At 45.7% G+C, this 15,000-nt stretch overlaps 1 protein-coding gene across 1 annotated transcript in view; it reads right to left on the bottom strand.

Annotated features, from left to right (window-relative positions):
- eya1 (EYA transcriptional coactivator and phosphatase 1) overlaps positions 1-15,000 on the bottom strand; it is a 184,929-nt gene that overhangs the window by 122,547 nt on the left and 47,382 nt on the right. The gene's annotated exons all lie outside the window — the stretch shown is intronic.

Here is a 15,000-nt window from a genome sequence, read left to right as displayed (position 1 = left end):
TTTCTTTCTTTCTTTATTTCTTTCTTTCTTTATTTCTTTCTTTCCTCTTTTACCATGTTTTTGTTTTCTTTTGTTTTCCTCCTACACCGCAAACCACACTTCTTTTTCTTCTTCCTATTTGAGGTATATTGCTGCCCATATGACAAAAGGTTTCAGAAACTTTTTTTGTTTTGTTTTGTCGTCCTTTCTTTCTTACGTTGCTAATGTGTGGTGTGTTGCTGGTAGGAGGAAGTCCACATTATCCACAACTGGAGGAGACATTATACACATGTATCCCTGCCAGTGGCTGGTAAGGTAAAGACTACCCACGTTACACACAGGCTGACCTACTGCTGTGCTAGGCACACACTAATAATGCACACACTTTAATCACCCGTGGCTTTTATACAGTACAATACAGCACTGCCCAATATAGCAACACTCAACAACTGTTAGTATTAATATTATGTGGTTGTTTAAATAGTACAAAATAGTCTGGATACATGCAAAATAAAGTAAAACAATTCCTTGATAATATAAATATAAAATTTGATAATTGTTTAATGGCAATACACAACATGTACATATATATATTTTTTTTACAAATGCAATGAATTAAAATAAAAATTCATTCAATTTAAAGTTCATTTGGAAATGCATTTTTTTCCCAGTTGCACAAGCGCAAAATTAACAAAATGCATTACACAATTGCTGTCAAGTCTAGAAAATAGTACTGAAAATGTGAGATAAAAATGTGAAAATGTGAAATGTGAGAATAATAAGGATTTTTTAAATTATTTTATTTTAATATAATTTGCATAACTCTGCTTCAATTTTCAGGTTAATGTGTGGCTAATGATTTTAACTGGCGTCAGCCTCCTTACCTTGTGTGGACAACATTCTGCTGAACAGAAAACCAACAGGCCACATACTGACAATTTCATTAGCAGATATCTCTGTCTGTCTGTCTGTCTGTCTGTCTGTCTGTCTGTCTGTCTGTCTGTCTGTCTGTCTGTCTGTCTGTCTGTCTGTCTGTCTGTCTGTCTGTCTGTCTGTCTGTCTCTATAGTCCGACTGAGTGTCCCTCAGGAGCTGCTGGTACTGTAACTGTGAAAGTGACTCTTTTACGAGTGATGTGGTGTGTGTGTGTGTGTGTGTGTGTGTGTGTGTGTGTGTGTGTGTGTGTGTGTGTGTGTGTGTGTGTGTGTGTGTGTGTGTGTGTGCGTGCGTGTTTGCGTGCGCGTGCGTGCGTTGCGTATGTGGCTGTGTTTGTGTGTGTGCGTGCGCACGTGCGTGCGTGCGTGCGTGCGTTGCGTATGTCCCTGTGTGTGTGTATCTGTGCATGTGCGTGTGTGTGTTATCCCAATGTGTGTCTATGTGTGCATGCACCTTGTTGCTGCTGCTGGCAGGGCAGGGTAAGGTGTTTGGGCAGGCAATGGAGGCGCATTGAGGAGCCTTATATGGGAGAGCTGAACTGGGCTGTGTTGGGGGGGGCGGGGGCTGTGTCACTACCGCCACTGTGTCACTGTTGTGTGGCACACCGGGGAGTGGAATGGGGGGGTCTTGCTCTTGCTGGGGGTGGGGGTGGGGGGTTGATGTATAAATAGCAGCAAAGCAGCAACTTTCCCCTAATCTCCACTACCAACGTTGTTGATGTGGCCAAGATGCAAGCGCGACCACCCACCCACCTACCTACCACCCCCAAGCAGCCAGAACCCCATCCCTCCCTCTCCCTCCACCACCACCTCCACACTTGCCACCCTACCCTACCTCCACCTTCACTCCTGCCACCACCCCCCCCCACCCCCCACCCTCCCACCCAACCCCTTTCGCCACAACCCACTCTCCCAAGCCCCACTGCCTACAGGTAGACCAGGAGTTTCACGTTTCAGGCTGGGAAAATGAATTATATTGCATTCTGAAGAGCTCTTTGATAACCCAATGGGCTAATAAATGCAATGGGACTCTCAAGTACCCATTTGCCATTTGCTGAAGGGGGGTGGGGGGTGTTGTTGGGCACAGGAGGACACACACACACACACACGCACACGCACACACGCGCACACGCCCCAATCAAGTTATCCTCCTGCGTGGCAGCCAGCTGTATGAAATTAGCCTTCAATGTAATTTTGCAAGTGAATTATTTTCAAATTGCACAGCGTAATTACGCAGCCTTGTTTATGTCTCCTCTGCTAAACTAAGTCATATTTTTTTCCCCTTTTTCTTTCGCAAATCACTCACACATAATTTTGTCCCTTCCCTCAAACTTATTTAATTCAATTTCAACTGAGTGATTTCTAAGCATGTTTTGTTTTATTTATTACAGGAAGTGGAAGAGTGGAACTGAAGCATTTGAAAAATACAAAATAAAGGAAGTGCCTCAAAAAATAATAATAATAAAAAAGGTAAATCGAGAATATGCAATAATTAAGGTACAATATTATCTAACCTCCGAAGTACTAAAGGCCTTCCCATGAATTACCGACTATATCATACATGCCGTTTATTACCAAAGCTGAGGTACTTTTCGCCCATTATAGTTCTTCATATCTTCACAACACCGCCCCTGCAGTGTGTCCAGTCTCTGCTCGACGGTCTTATAACAAAGATGCATTGGCAGAGTAGGGGGCACTGACATGGGTGCGAGAAGATTACTTGCTCGAGAGCTCCAGCGAGTAAGACATTTGAGAGGCAGCGCGAGATTAAAAGTGAAGCCGTTCTTTATTGGGGATTATCTAGATGGGAGCCTGTGGTCGCTCTCTCTCTGTCTCTCTTGCTCTCCAGCTCGGGGACAGTGTGTTGTGGATGCCGTAGAGCAGGGCTGGGGAACCTTTTTTTTCATCCAAAGGGCCACTTCAAATTCCTACAAGGGCCGTAAAAGTCCTCCGAGGGCCATAATATGAACACAAATCAGGATTTTCCAATGCAATTTAGGCCTTTATTAAAGGTAGACACCTTTAAAACAGACCCCACCTTCTCTATGTCCCCTGAATATAACTTAATCGTATTGGAAATGTAATCTCTAAGATTCCTTCACAAAATATGTCATATTATTTCATGTGAAGCTGCATAACATTAAAATTGTATCGGGGGGCGGATGAAACGGCCTCAAGGGACACTGCTAAATTTCAATGCAGATTATTGTGGTGAAAATGAGACTTCAGCTTTGTTTAGCTTTGTAATAATGTTACAAATATAGCCTACTGCTTGGAAAAATAGAAATCCCTTTGCGGACCACCTGAGCTCTGTTGCGGACCACTAATGGTCCCCGGACTACACTTTGAGAATCACTGCCGTGGAGGGATTCAGTCAGAGGAGGGGAGGAAGGAGGGGAGGAAGGAGGGGAGCCCGCCCTGTCCCCCCACAGTGTTTCTCAAACTTTTTTTAGGCGAGGCACCCTTTCAAATCATTAACAATTTCAAGGCACCCCAAACCAACAAGCCGTAACATGGCATTGCATCCGATACCACACAAGCTTAGAAAAGTAACACATTTGGAGACGTCACATGACCTACGTTCGAAGTTGCAGCTGACTGGGGCGACCTATATTTACTTAATTGTGCGTTAATGGCAGATGAAAGATTCCACTGACTAGCATTAACTTATCAATTTAGACAAATATGTGTTATATTACATAATTTATTTATTAGCCACGTTTCTGCGGCACCCCTGTTGAGAAACACTGCCCTACACACACGTCCAGGTTATCTAGGAAAATGTGTCACGGCCGCGTAATAACACTATGATTCATTCGCCGCGCCAAAAGTCCAGCTACTATTCCCCAAACTCTCGATCGAATCTCAACACATTCAATTACGTGTGCTAGTGTGGGGCAGGGCCAGACAGGCGGGCTAAGAGCGCGTATCTGCCGTACCATCGCGGAGCAGAGCAGAGCGGAGCGGAGCAGGCCATCTCGGGTGGTTTATGTGGCCTTTGTGTAAACATGTATTGGATGTCTTTTTACACGCATCACTTCACACGTTCAAACATGTCTTTAGCGCACTGAGAGAAAGCACCAGTTCAATGTGGCTAGGGATTACCATGTAGACGCACACATCCACACATAGAGACACACACACACACACACACACACAAATGAAACATGCTAACATATTTTTGTGTCATCTGATTGCATGAAAAACAATATTTTCATATGCATACACTCCAAGTTTGTTTTGGTAAACCTTTGACCATGTTTACATAGGGTCACACTTCTGTGTGTGGGGGTTTTGGCGACGGGTGGGGGGGTTGGAGTTGTTGGAGTTGGGGGGGTGGGGGTGTTCTTGTGATTGGGGGTCGGTGGCCGAGGCTAAAGGAATGGCGTTAGATCGAGTTCCTTTACGGCCACAGCTCTCTCAAGCGTACGCTCAACACTTACCCTCCTCCCCAAAAGAGGGAGACCTGAGACCTGAGAGATGCTGAAATCCGAACTGCCTTCTCTGGCCTAATGAAAACAACAACTTTTCATATATTTATCTAAGCATTACCAGGTGAAGTGTTTTCCTATTGACTGCAGTGCGTGCAGGGCAGGACGAGAGAGAGAGAGAGAGAGAGAGAGAGAGAGAGAGAGAGAGAGAGAGAGAGAGAGAGAGAGAGAGAGAGAGAGAGAGAAAGAGAGAGAGCAAAGGGAGTGAAGGAGCACCGCGTTCGTTCCCGTACGTTCGTTCGTTGAGGCGTGAGCTGCAACTCTGCCTTCTCCCCTGACACGCGCTCGCAGGGCCCGAGGACTTGAGGCCGAGGACGGAGGACGGAGGACTGAGGACGGCCTGCCCAATGGTCATTTGTCAAGGGCCTGGACAACTGCTATTGGATATTCTGCACTCCTTTTCCTTCTGCCTTCACCCTCCCAACCATAACCACCCCCTCCATCTCCTCCTCCTCCTCCTCCTCTTCCTCCTCCTCCCTCACACCCTCTCACACTACAAACCCCTCCTGCTCCACCTCCTCCTCTTCCCCAGTCCTCCTCCTCCTCCTCCCTCACACCCTCCCACATCCATCCCTCCTCCTCTTCCCCAGTCCTCCTCCTCCTACTCCACCTCCTCCTCCTCCTCCTCCTCCTCCTCTTCCCCAGTCCTCCTCCTCCTCCTCCTCCTCCTCCTCCTCTTCCTCCTCCCTCACACCCTCCCACACCCATCCCTCCTGCTCCCCCTCCTCCTCTTCCCCAGTCCTCTTCCTCCTCCTCCCTCCCACCCACACTCTCCCACACCTCCAGCTCCCTCCCCTCACGCCCTCCCTTCTTACCCCCCCCCTTCCCTTCCACCTCCTCCTCATCCCCACTCCTCCAACTCCCCAGTACCACCTCCTCCTCTCCTCCTCCTTATTTATTTCCTCTGAATGCTTGTGGTGTCCTTCACCAGACAACAGTGCTACACAGGGAGCACCCCCTCATCCAGAAGTAGGTTTTTGGTTTTCTTTCTTTTTTTTTTTTTGGTTTTCAATTTATCATGAGGAAAATAGAGTGAAGTATCGAAAATATGGCAATATACACGTAGACCACATTTCAGCTAGACAAGACGTCCTCATTGGGTCCACAGACAAAAAGACATACAAGGATGCAAGCAGATACAAGCAGCCATACACACAAACAGGCGGACAGATAGAAAGACAGACAAACAGAAAGACAGGGAAAGGAAAGGAAAGGAAAGGAAAGGAAAGCAAAGGAAAGGAAAGCAAATGAAAGGAAAGGAAAGGAAAGGAAAGGAGAGGAAAGCAAAGGAAAGGAAAGGAGAGGAAAGGAAAGGAAAGGAAAGGAAAGGAAAGGAAAGGAAAGGAAAGGAAAGGAAAGGAAAGGAATGGAAAGGAAAGGAAAGGAAAGGAAAGGAAAGGAAAGGAAAGGAAAGGAAAGGAAAGGGGTTTGTGAATGCAACGGAGAACTAACAAATGGCCGTCTATCTTGGTGCACTCCAAAATGATATGCGACCGACCGGGAAACCGGGGACGTGCTTTTCCTGGCCCGCTCCGCTCTCAAAACATACAATTACATTTTCATGGCTACCTGCTCCAGGCAGCATTGTAAATATCTATGAACCCATTTTGTCATAAGCCCTTTTTGGGAAAGAGGGCCCTCTGCCTATTAAATCCTAAATATCTCAGCCTCCGAAGCACATACAAACATGAAATGAGTTGCATTTAAAAGCTAGGACCCTTGCTTTGCCCTAGAATGTGTTCATTCAGCTCTAACTTACCCACATTTTTAATAAAACAGGTCAAAAATGCTATATCCACCATTTTTATATTTTTGCATTTTAACATTGGAATTGACTGTTAAGAAGTCCTATAATCTGTGTGAATTCTTGTCAATCAAAAATTTTCAGAAAATACTTTTTAAACCTTTATAAAATGCATTTTGCAAATGCAATTCAATGGAAAGCCCAATACAAAAATGTAAAATGCCCAACATTCTATAAAATGGATATATCTCATTTTGGAAAAGAGCTCTTCATCTCCAGCTTTCTAATGTAGAAGGAACACGGCTCCAAGTTGGACGCCTGGCTAACAGTATGTCCTTTCAACTCAAACCTCCACTGATGTGTGTGCTGCTCAAATAAAAACATCATAGGTACAAAAACCTGCCTCAATTACACAGCAAAATCCCCCCCCACCATGTGATGATGGAGAACACAGAACTTTCTTTTCGATTGGAGGCAGAAGCAGCGATCCCGCTGCCATAACCACAACGCGCCTCGGAGCCAGCACAGCCCCAGCAGGCCCAAACGGCCGCTTTCATTTCTGCAGAGGCGGACAGATCTTTTTTGATGATGATGACAAGACGTTGCCACAATAAAGATTTTGACAGAGCAGACAGATAATTCTGAACACCCCCCTACCCTCCCTCCTCGCTCTCTTCCCACACGCCGCCAATCCTCCTTTCCCCACCTAAAGGTAAATTAGAAGCAATCCAAGTGGCTTTCAAGTGGTGGATGAAAGTTAGAGAGAGAGGGAAAGGCCGATTGCACTGTAAACAAGCAGCAGGTTTGTGTGTGCAGCACGGCAGAGAGGAGGAGGAGGAGGAGGAGGAGGAGGGACACTTTAGATGAAAGTAAACGCATACCTCTCTCTCCCTATAAATACATTTTCCCCAGCTCATCAGCACACGCGGAACAATGCAGACGGTTAACCTCAGCAGACAAAACACGACAACACGCAACCCAATTCCCAATCACCAAGCGATGACGGCAGTCTTGTTAGCCAGGCTATTACAGCAACCATGTTTCCACCCCGAACGTATTTGCCCACGCAAAGAATGAACATACATCAATTGAAATTGCCTCTCAAAGGATGGAGTGTTTATGTTGGGAGGAACATTGAGAGTGATGCCTGTCACTTCAGATGGTGGGAGTAACAACAACGCAACACAACACACACACGCACACGCACACGCACACACACACACACACACACACACACACACACACACACACACACAAATACACACATACAGTACATACATACACACACGCATGCATACACACACACACATACACGCACGCACACACACACGCACACACACGGACACGGACACACACACACACGCACACACATACACACACGCGCACACACACAGACACTGACACACACACACGCACACACACACACACACACACACACACACACACACACACACACACACACACACACACACACACACACACACACACACGCACACACACACACACACACACACACACACACACACACACACACACACACACACACACGCACATACATACACACACATACACACACACACACACACACACACACACACACGCATGCACGGACACACACAATTTGGTAATAATTTGGTCCCATAGTAACTAGGCTACTGCTGAGAGGAGGCGGTGCTTAGTTGCCATTGGGGGAGGGGGGGGGAGCATTAGTCTATTTTATTTTTTAATAATGAGGAAGGCATTGTTTGGCTTACAATATGGTCAAGACGGCATTGAGAGGCTTATGATTAGGTCCAGGGGGTGTTTATTCAAAAAAAGGTTGAGAATCTAAAGAAAATCAATGCAATGGTGTGCTTTGAACTACCTATTCCACACAACTCACTGAGTATACAAGTAGTACACAAATGACTGTTTTGGCCACAGAGTAACTTCAGGAACAGCATGGTGCTGAGACACACACGCGTGCATGCACACTAGACAGCACAGCATGCTGGCATGCGGGCATACCCGTCTTGGGGTTAAAATGGTGGGGGGGGGGGGGGGCATTGGCTTTATGAGGGTCTCAGAACACCTGGGGACGGCAGCACGAGGGGCTACGAGGGCCCGAAAATCCTCCGGCAGACACTTTACTGCTCTCCGGGGCCGCGAACAAGAAAAACAAGCGCGCTTCAGAGAGCCATTACTCAGAGAGAGAGAGAGACACACAGACGCACCTCCACAGAGAGAGAGAGAGCTGCTGCACAGCACACACCGGCTGACACACAGCAAATTAAACATAGATAAATGTTTAGTCAGCATGCTGTCCGGGGGCAGAAATCAAAACGACAAAAAGTGAACGCTGCTGTGTTTTTCTGTTGAGCATTTTTTTTTTTTTTACAATGCAGTCCCTTACCACACCACTACCATTTAACGTGTTGGTTCTCCTGGCCTGGCAGGGTTGTTTGGGTATGCAGTTTAAAACGGCAGTAATCACATGGCCATCTGTCATTCACAAGGGACCATATTTCAACGACGGCCCATTATGGGCCACTGCCATTCATCATTTAATTAGCTGAAAACAACTGCTCCCAAAATAGCACCGAATTCCAATCACTGACTGTGCTTGGTATAACAAGTAGCAAATAGTATGCTAAATACTTAGCAGCTGCAGCTGCAGCAGCAGTAGCGATAACTTACACAATAGGTGTGCAAGTAGTAAACATAGGCTTTTCCATTGATAACTTCATTAGCAATTAGAAAACAAATAATTGAACATAACACTGGGTTCAAACAGTGTGCATGGCAGTATCCACGGTATTAAGTTGTAAACCAGGAAATAAAAAGAAACTAACCTCAAACTCCAAAAAGAAAAAGATGTGCAACATACCCCCATAATGCCTATGGCTGTAACATTGGAATGCCTAAAAAAGTCCTAAGTACTAAGCTTACACTACTTCAATATTACACAGAGGCTTTAGTAATGCATTATGACTTGGTCATTGCTATGCTGGTTACAGCTAACTTAATTTCTTAAAGGGGCAACAGGGGCAATGTTGGACCACTGGACCCAGTGGTGTAGTCTACTTTTTTATGGTGTGTATACTGTATATTTGAGCATTTTTTGAAGTGGGTATACTGTATATATTTGTGCTATTCAAATCAATGGATAAATCAATTTTAAGTGGGTATACTGAAATCCCTGAAATTTAGAAGTGGGTATACTCCGTATACCCGCGTTCTACGTAGACTACACCACTGACTGGACCCAGATGAAAGAGAACCTTAACAGGCATGGTAGTGGAATAGGAGAAGAAGTAGTAATACTGTACACTAGATGTTAGGGCTGCACAATTCATCGAAAATAATCGAAAATTGTGATAAAATCGTGAAATCGAAGTCGTGATTTCAATCGTGATTTAATCGTGGCAATAGTGACCTACCTTTTGAGAGCGTCATTGAAGCCAGAACATACTGACAGGCTGGTGTTTCTGGCCAGAAATCTGTCCACTTAAGTTTCATGCCATTGCCTTTACATAATTATTACAATTCATTTTATTTTGCTCATCCCGTATGTAATTCATTCTTGGTTATATTTCATCTTGTTATAATTTTCCAAAAAATCTGCAAAAAATCAATAATCGTGATTATTAATCATGATAACGAGTTTGACCAAAACAAATAAATCGTGATTATGATTTTTTCCATAATCGTGCAGCCCTACTAGATGTAGTAGTAGTTGTAATGCGCCAAAAATATGCAGATAGTAAATGTAAATGCTTTGTCAAAGTGCTTTGACAAAGACTTTGTCCTTCATCACTTCATAATCTTAAGGTAGTATTAGTGGTAGTGTGCAAAACATGTGGATAGTAAAATAGTAAAAACAAACAAAATCAGTAAAAAATATGATTCATGAGACTACTGCATTTTTAAAAAAGTGTGCACAATAGTAACATAAGCAGTAGTAGTAAAAGTATATTATGTGAGAGGTGTGGATATAGTGAACATACTCTTTGCCAAAAGTGTTATTCATGGGAAGTTCAGCGTTTCCAACTGACTGGTACACCGTGAAACTTGATATTTGTCCCCATTATGCGTATCAGTGGTCATTTTGGCTGCGGCGCAGGACCAACCCTGGTCAGGGCCTCCTCCGACGGTCCGGCAGACATACCTAGGGATGCACCGATACCACTTTTTTGAAAACCGATACAAATACGAGTACATTAATGTGTGTACTTGCCGATACCGAGTACCGATACCGATACCTTTCACCACCAAAATACAATGAAAATAAATGCATGGCCTTGTTTTTTTCCACCTGTGATATTTTTATTGTCCATTTCCATGTAGATTTAAATGTTAGTAAATGTATGAGGTGGCACTTTTTTCCATGCTGCAAGTTCACAGAACGTGACAAGATTTTGCATTGTTTTGTGTAATAGCAGTATCGTTCCTGGTATCGGCAAGTGCTTGACGAGTATGAGTACGAGAATAATGAGCAGTATCAGGTGCCGATACCGATACCAGTATCGGTATCGGTATCGGTATCGGTGCATCCCTACATACTGCACTGCAAAGTATTAGGCAGAGCTGCCAAGATAGTAGCAGCCCTCTTCGCCGTCCCTGTTTCCATTCACTTTCACAAACGACAAGCTCAACTATCCACTTGTGAAGCCCCCTCCTTATCTGCGCAGGGACGGATAGTTTTCCAGGGCAAGAAAAGGAGAATTATCGGCCCTGGGATACAATTTGTGACATGACTACCGGATATGACTATAGATGTGTGTAAATAACTCTGCAGTGCGGCGGATGACTTACGGAGCCCCAGAGTAATGGTTATTGGCAGTCGAGTGCTTCGAACTAGCCGGCTGGGTTGCCAGATGAGGCTGATGATTTCCAGCCCAAAAAATGGCCAAAACCCGCCTGGAAGCACTAAATCCCGCCCAATTCTATTGATTTCTATGGGCAAAATTGGGCGGGTTTTCCTGCAAAATGCCATTTTTACCCGCAGACGGCCATCCTAAGCAGCCCAATTGGGCGGGAAACAGCCCAATCTGGCAACACTGCTAGACGGGTCGACAGTGCACTTACTCAAGTACAGATAGCTAGGTCGTCTGGCCTGCATGTAGTGTAGTGCAGTGGTTCCCAACCTATGGGTCGGGAACCAAATTATGGGTCGCCAAAGATCCACAGAGGGTCGCGGAGCCTGCTTGATTTTAAGGGGGTTAATTTGAAATATAGCCCATATTGAATAAATAACAAAGCATTTAACTAATACTATATGCATAGACGCAACAAAATGTAAGTGCTACATTAAACATTTATTCTTTATCATCTTGTGACTCCCTCTCGTGCGGGCGCTCGCGCGGTTTGGTCACCAAAGTTTACAATAGTAAAAACATGGGTCGCCGAAGACAAAGGTTGGGAACCACTGGTGTAGTGAAGTGTACTCACTCACGAAGGAGAGTAGATGACGGCCATTTCGCGAGAGGTTTAAAAAAAACCTGCTCTAATGCACTTTTTGCCCGAGCTACCAAAAATCCTGAGGCACAAAATATGTCCTAAAATATATATTGGGCATGGAACTCACATGTCACAGTCAATAATTTGTTAATTCGTTCCCATGCAGCAGCCCTTAAACTACTCCGGGAGAAATAAGGCACCCTGCGAACCCCGAAAAACCCAAGAACCCCCAAACCTGGGAGAGAGCAGCCCCTACACTAAATTTAAATCAGCTGCACCCTAAAATACCAATATGTTTGGTAATAAATTTCCAAGCTCCCTCCCTAATGACTCGGTCTCCCTTGCTCTTTCCCTGGCTCTGTTGCTCTCTCTCTCTCTCTCTCTCTCTCTCTCTCTCTCTCTCTCTCTCTCTCTCTCTCCCTCTCTCACTCACACACGCACACATTCTCTGCGGACTGCCCGATTTGAACATTTGTCAGAGCAAGGGTCCAACTGTCTCTTGCTCCTTGGACAGGCGTTCAGAAATGGGGCTTTCCCCTACACCCCAGCAAAGCCCCCACCCCCCCGCCCCCCCCAACACGTCTCCACCCTGACCCCCCACCCCCACCCAACGAAACACACACACACACACACACACACCCTCACCCCTCCACCCACCCCACCACCCCTGTGTGGCAGCTTCCCTGCCTACCACCAACTCCACAGTGACGACCACCACCACCACACACACTCCAAACCCCCAGTTCTACACTCATTCACTCACTCACTCACTCACTCACTCACTCACTCACTCACTCACTCACTCACTCACTCACTCACTCACTCACTCACTCACTCACTCACTCACTCACTCACTCACTCACACTCACTCACTCACTCACTCACTCACTCACTCACTCACTCACTCACTCACTCACTCACTCACTCACATATCGTTTATATCGTGATAGTAATTTTATCAATTTTATACAATTGAATATCATTTAATTACATTTCATGTTGTCACAATGCACACTATAAGTTAATGTAACTGTAAAAATAAGAATAAAAAGATCCATTTTAAAGAAAGGTTGTTTTGCGACATGAAAAAATAAAGAGCAAATAAAGAGAATAACTGAAAACGTATGTAATTGTGCTATATCGTGATATATATCGTTATCGTGATATGAAGTAATCCATATTGTGATACTGTTTTTTTTCCCCATCGCCCAGCCCTAGTGTACATCCACAACCACCCCACAATGCTACTACTATACCGGCAGTATCTGCCTCCTTAGTGCACCGACACCCACCCTCTCAGTAGCCCTTGCTACCACCACACTGACCAAACCCCAAGACAGGTTAAAATAAAAATGGTGCAACAGAGTTACAAAAAAAATAGCTGGGCACAAAATGTGTCCTAGGCCTATATATTGGGCATGGAACTGACATGTCATATCACAGTTCATAATTTGTAAATACTTTCTCAAGCAGCAGCGTATAACCCCTTAAGACACGGCATTATAAATTAGCTGTTACCAGGATGGCAAAGACCAAGTCATAATGTAATACTAAAGGCCCCCGTGCACTGTCATAGTACTATAGTTGTTAACTTTCAATGTCTATTACAGCGTGCCACACGAGGTACGGCGTGCATTAAGGGGCTACACTACTAATAAGGCAGGCACCCCATGAACCCCCAAAACCTACAACCCCCCTGCCCCCCACCCCCCAAACCTAGTCTCACTCAGCGGTGTAGTCTACGTAGAACGCAGGTATACACAGTATACTTCAAAATTTCAGGGATTTCAGTATACCCACTTAAAATAGATTGATCCGTTATTTAGAATAGCAAAAATATATACAGTATACCCACCTCAAAAAATGCTTAAATATACATTATACCCACCATAAAAAGTAGACTACACCACTGCATGAACCCCCAAAACCTACTAACCCCCAACCCCCCCAAACCTAGTCTCATTCCACAGCTGTGTCCCCCAGTTGGGTGCAGGTCAGACTACCGTGTCTGATATTGTAGGGCACACGTTTACCACTCGGCCGACCCGGGTTCGATTCCCAGTCCGGGTCCTTTGCCGGTCCTTCCTCGTCTCTCTCTCCCAGCTCACTCCCTGTCTCTCCTTCACTATCCTGTCTCACAAAAGCAATAAAGGCTGAAAAGCCCCAAAAAATACTTAAATACATTTAAAAAAAGGATGGGGTGCCTAGTCAGACTACCAGGGGGTCCAGGACCAGCAGCAGTGACTACCCTGTGGGTTGGGGTGGGGGGGCAAGAGCCTCTACTGTGGGGTGGGGGGAGAGGGGGGCAAGAGCCTCTACTGTGGGGTGGCGGGGTTGGGGTTAAGGGCCTGCCCTGTGGCGTGGGGGGCAAGGGCACCAGTGCCTATCCCCTGATTTTACTGCCGCACAAGTTAACTTGTGGGGTTGGACGAGGGGAGAGAGCAGTGTATCAAGTCAGACACTACAGGACATGTGGTCTGTGTGTTTGTTTGTGTGTGTGTGTGTGTGTGTGTGTGTGTGTGTGTGTGTGTGTGTGTGTGTGTGTGTGTGTGTGTGTGTGTGTGTGTGTGTGTGTGTGTGTGTGTGTGCGTGCGTGTGTGTGCGTGCGTGCGTGTGTGCGTGTGTGCGTGTGTGTGTGTGTGTGTGTGCGTGCGTGCGTGTCAGGAGAAGAAAAAAAGGAAAAGGCGAGTTGGGGTCAAACTGGTGGCAGCACAAACTGCAGCGGCCACTAAGGAACCTAACTAACAACACCCCCCCCAACACACACACACACACACACACACACACACACACACACACACACACACACACACACACACACACACACACACACACACACACACACACACACACACACACACACACACACACACACACACACACACACAACCCCCCATATGTGAGGGCTTGGGTCCCACATAACAAAAACACATTAGGCAAATGTCTGGTGGCCTGTCTGTTTAAATTGGCCAGATGAAAGCCACTTTAAGAGGGGAGAGGAGGCCACGCGGGGGGGGGAGTGGGAGTACACCACCGTCCCCACAATGTGACAGCTCCGTGTTGTGATGTGCAGAGGGATGGCACCATTGAGGCTGCAATGCTGCAAGGCTGCACCACGGGCTGTACTCTAATGCGACTCGTCTTGTGAATCGTCAATAGACCACAGGGCCACGAAGAAGGCAGGCGCGCGCTTAAACTGGAAAACAAGCTCGTTTAGAGTTGTCAAGCCCAACTAGGAGTTCAGGCAACGAAATTGGCAACAAAAAAAACCCATTTGGTACACACAATCAAAACACAGCAGAACTTAGCCATGTGTGTGTGTGTGTGTGTGTGTGTTTTTTTTTTAGGACGCTGTGTTTTTATTTACAAAAAAAAGAAAAGAAAAAGGGGAAAACACAGAATGTGCAGAGCAA

The sequence above is a fragment of the Engraulis encrasicolus genome, chromosome 9, assembly GCF_034702125.1.
Source record: "Engraulis encrasicolus isolate BLACKSEA-1 chromosome 9, IST_EnEncr_1.0, whole genome shotgun sequence".
Classification (NCBI taxonomy): Eukaryota; Metazoa; Chordata; class Actinopteri; order Clupeiformes; family Engraulidae; genus Engraulis; species Engraulis encrasicolus.
The sequence above is the reverse complement of the archived record's forward strand: the minus strand, read 5'-3'. Positions and strand labels throughout refer to the sequence as shown.